Source organism: Myotis lucifugus, unplaced genomic scaffold (genome assembly GCF_000147115.1).
Source record: "Myotis lucifugus unplaced genomic scaffold, Myoluc2.0 scaffold_15, whole genome shotgun sequence".
Lineage (NCBI taxonomy): Eukaryota > Metazoa > Chordata > Mammalia > Chiroptera > Vespertilionidae > Myotis > Myotis lucifugus.
In genome coordinates, this window is record NW_005871063.1 from 5,971,438 (window position 1) to 5,976,355 (window position 4,918).

Consider the following 4,918-nt stretch of genomic DNA (forward strand, 5'->3'; position numbering starts at 1 on the left):
CCTTTTACCACAATCGACAATACTGGCTTTGTGGGTTCAGCTTTCTCTCCAGAGCCTGCTCTTGATGAAGCTTAAAATATTTGTCCTAAACTGCTTCAAATTTTAAGTTGTTATTTTCCTTGTTATAGAAATCTGAAATTTTAGATTTTTGAAATTTGGCAAAGAAATTCAAGGACATACCTTGCATAATAGTTCATAACAGTATATGCTCTTAAAACCTGCCTTTTTAAAAAATGTATACTTACTGTTGAAAGTATTACAGATGTCCCCTTTTTTCCTTCACTGGCCCTTCTACCCCATTCCAACCCCTCTCCCCTAAACCCCCACCCCACTATTGCCTGCCCATGGGTTATGCATATATGCATATAAGTTCCTTGGTTATTCTCTTCCCACGCCCATCCTCCTTCCCTGTGAAATTTGTCAGTCTGTTCCAAGCTTCAATGTCTCTGGATCTAGTATATCAGTTGATTTTGTTCATTAGATTCCACATATAAGTGAGATAATCTGATACTTGTCTTTCTCTGATGGGCTTATTTCACTTAGCATCATCCTCTCCAGGTCCCTCCATGCCGTCTCAAAGGGTAAAGAGATCCTTCTTTTTCACAGCTGCATAGTATTCCATGGTATAAATGTACCACAGATTTTCTATCCCCTCATCTACTGATGGGCACTTGGACTGTTTCCAGATCATAGCTATTGTAAATTGTGCTGCCATGAACATACCATAGGGGTGAATATATTCTTTCTGATTGGTACTTCAGGATTCTTAGAATATATTCCTAGAAGTGGGATCACTGGGTCAAATGGCAGTTCCATATTTAAATTTTTTAGGAAACTCCATACTGTTTCCATAATGGCTGCACCAGTCTGCATTCCCACCATCAGTGTACTAGGGTTCCTTTCTCTCCACATCCTCGCCAGCACTTGTCATTTGTTGATGTAGTGATGGTAGCTATTCGCAGGTATGACGTGATATCTCATTGTCGTGTTAATTTATTTAAAAAAAATATATTTCTATTGATTTCAGAGAGGAAGGGAGAGGGAAAGAGAGAAACATCAATGATGAGAGAGAATCATTGATCAGCTGCCTCCTGCACACCCTCCACTGGGGATCGAGCCTGCAACCCAGGCATGTGCCCTGAGGAGAATCAAACCGTGTCTTCATGGTTCACAGGTCTAACCACCTAGCAACACTGTCTGGGCTAATTTGCACCTCTGATAATTAGCAACTTTGAGCATACCTCTTGGCCATCTGTATGTCCTCATTGGAGAAGTGTCTGTTCAGGTCTTTGACCCATTTTTAAATTGGATTGTTTGTCTTCCTTTTGTTAAGTTCTATGAGTTTCTTATATATTTTGGAAATTAACCCCTTATCAGATATATCTTTGGCAAATATTCTTCCATACAGTGGGCACCCTTTTCATTTTGTTGATGGTATTTTTTGCTGTGCAGAAGCTCTTAAGTTTGATGTAGTCCCATTTGTTAATTTTTGCCTTTGTTTCCTTGCATTACCCTTTCCATCCTCAAGTCATAACGCTTTTTGTAGTTTACCTCCTACAGCAATCAATAGATCCAGAATCATATTTTCTTTGGACTTTATCCAGCATCCATTTTTATGTCTTGACGTGTAACTACCAGAATTAAAGATAGAGAGCAGAAATATGCTTAAAGTCTTCCTTAACCTAATATTGAAATCAGCAATTTAGTTTCTGTAAATCCTCATTAAACCCTAACTTTTAAGACTAATTTCTTTTTTGCACTCCACTCATTTGATGGAAACATTAATTAAGCTAATAGCATGGCAGAGTCTCCCAGTGCCACTTGCAGTCCCTGAGCAATAGTACACATTACATTAACTTCAGGTTTTAAAGCCCCTAGTTTGCACGATGAAGCAGTAATTTCAGGGAATAATAGCATTTAATGAAATTTCCCCAGGTGTTGAACTTACTCTGAATTACTTTTAAGTGCAAGAAAAAATAGTTTTTTTGTTGAAAATTAAAAAAACAACATTTTTAATGCTATGAGTTAAAACAGAGTTAGAATGATAGTGGAGGTCTTCTATGCTTATTGAACCAGTATTAACTTGAATAGTTATGAAACCGTTGGCTTGCTGAAAAACAGTTGTGGACTCTTCAGTTAACTATAATTAGTATGATAAGGACTGAACAAAATCTGTATTGCTCTTTCCTCTGAAAAGGGACTATTAAGACTAAGGCTTTAAATCAACTTATTAAAAATTTGACACCTTTGTGAAAGGACGAGCGAAAGTTATTTTTCTACTCCTAAATAAAATGTTTTAATTTTTGATGTGATAAAATTAACCGTTTTATAATTATAGTTTTTTGTTGTTGTTTTTTAAAAAATATATTTTATTGATTTTTTACAGAGAAGAAGGGAGAGAAATAGAGAGCCAGAAACATCGATGAGAGAGAAACATTGATCAGCTGCCTCCTGCACACCCCCTACTGGGGATGTGCCTGCAACCAAGGTACATGCCCTTGACCGGAATCGAACCTGGGACCTTTCAGTCCGCAGGCCGATGCTCTATCCACTGAGCCAAATCGGTTAGGGCTATAATTATAGTTTTGTTGAAGAAAACTTCCTTACCTACTGCCTCTGAAAACTAACTTATCACAGTGATAAGTTGTTACTGTTAAGCCATGACTGACGTGCCAGCTCCATCGTGTAGCAGAGCCACTGGTACATAACAGATGCTCAGCAAATAGTCATTGATATGTTGAAGGTTTACATGGTAATGGCCCCTTTCTGTGTAACATTTACTTTTTGTAGTCAAATTTTCAACAATTTCTACTGTATTTTAATTATCTGTGCTGTACTTCTATGTAATCATCTTTCTAAAACCATTTTTATTAGATTTAATTCAAATGTTCAAACTTGTGCGAGGAAGACATACTAAAATATGTTCATGTGCGAACTCTTTCCCTCTTAAACATATGCTTTCATATCTGGAAATGTAAAAAAAGAAACAGTTAAACTGTTTTCTTTTTCAGGGCTTGGGAATGGGGTGTTGCTGGAGAAGGGGACTTTTCTCTAAATAATTAATTCAGCAAATAATATATAAAGTACCCATGCTATGCAAAGTGTTGACCAGGGACATGGTCCTGGTCTTCATGAATTTTTCAATCTAGTGTAGGAGCCAGACATTTAACACATACATACATACATACATACATATTTACTTAAAAATTGTCAAGAGTGATATGAAAGAAAGGGATGCTATGAGAGAGCATTTATAAGAGGGAACCAGTTTAATTGGGGGAGGGCAGTTTAGGGAGGCCTCTTCAAATAAATGGTATTTGAACCAAAACTTGAAGGATGAATCCGAGTTAGCTAGGCATAAATGGAGGAAAATGCCACAGGTAGAGGAACCAGCATGTGCAAATGCAGTAAGGATGTTAGCTTATAGGAAGAAGTGAAAGAAGAGCAGTACTACTGTACAAGTACGGGGGGTAAGGTGGGGGGCCCCAAAGAATGTGGGATGAAGACGGAGAAGAACAGGCAGGTCAGAACATATAAGACTTGCTAGTTTGAATTTTGTCCTGAAGTACAAGGGGGAAATTATTGACATATTTTTAAGCAGAGGAGTTATAGGTATAGTATCTATTCTTTGTTTATTTTCATTTAGAGACCTCACTGGTTGGAGAGGAGAATGGGTAGGAAGTGGCCTGAAACAATAATAAATAGTCCAAGTGAGAGATGGTGCTGACTTGGACTAGGGTAGTGACAGTAGAAATTGAGGGAAGTGGACACCTTTAGGATATATTTGGGGATTGGATGATAGATTAAATGCTATTGGGAGAATAGTATAACGGAAAGAGCATGGGTTTGGATTCCATCCCAGGTCTAATACTTCAGCGCATTTGCACAGACTACAGACTCTCTGCACCCTCAAATCTTCTCATGTATGGAATGCCTACTCATAACTTCACCAATTATTGTGTGAACAGTAAATGAAATTAAGAATGTAAAATGCTTGAGAAAATATCTTTTACAAACTGTGCACTTAATAAATATATTGCTTTTTAAAATTTTATAAAAAACATAGTTTCTAGTGTCTCCTTGTCCTTGCATCTAATGTTCACCTTTTTAAAAAAGATTACATTTCTTTGTTATCACAGAAACAGATTTCATCATACATGATGTTGTTTATATTTCATTAAGGCATATTTTATGTCATTATCTGTTGCTCAGTTTCCCAAGATGTCTTTTCCAAGTCACACCTTCTTAGAATGATTATCTCTATTAATTAATGAGCCTAACACTTAGAACCAAAATTTTCAGGTAAAGTGATTCCCTAAGATTGACAGTTGAAAAGAAAGTAAGTATGAATAATCACAGATTTGAAATTCTGTATTCATTTATCTAAAAGACACTTGATTGATGAGAAAGTTACTATTGTTTGACATGTAAATTTTTCTGGCTTCTGATGATAATGCTTTATTTTATGTAAAACTAGAGGCCTGGGTGGGGTCCCTCTGCCTGGCCTGCAGGGATCGGGCGAAACCAGCCTGGTGCACGGATTAGTCCAGGGCGTGTCCAGCCCTTCTCGCCCAGTCCCAATCGGCCAGACCCCAGCAGCAAGCTAACATATAGGTCGGATCATCTGCCCCCTGGTGGTCAGTGCACGTCATAGCGACTGGTTGAACAGTCAAATGAATGGTCAGACACTTAGCATATTAGGTTTTTATTATATAGGATAGCACTGTGGTGGAATATTTACTCCTCTTTCTGCGATAATAGACTTGCTTTCAACCCATCAAGATGCTATACATTAAAATTTAATCATGTTAAAGTAATAATTCTCGAGAAGACTTGTAAAAAGTATTTATTATAAAGCACATAGGTTTTACATTACCTGTACTAGGATGTTTTAGCTTGGTGTGTGTGTGTGTGTGTA

The 4,918-nt window shown here is 37.3% G+C and overlaps 1 protein-coding gene across 2 annotated transcripts in view; it reads left to right on the forward strand.

The window, feature by feature from the left end:
* Positions 1–4,918, forward strand: part of UMAD1 (UBAP1-MVB12-associated (UMA) domain containing 1) — a 152,821-nt gene that overhangs the window by 44,995 nt on the left and 102,908 nt on the right. The gene's annotated exons all lie outside the window — the stretch shown is intronic.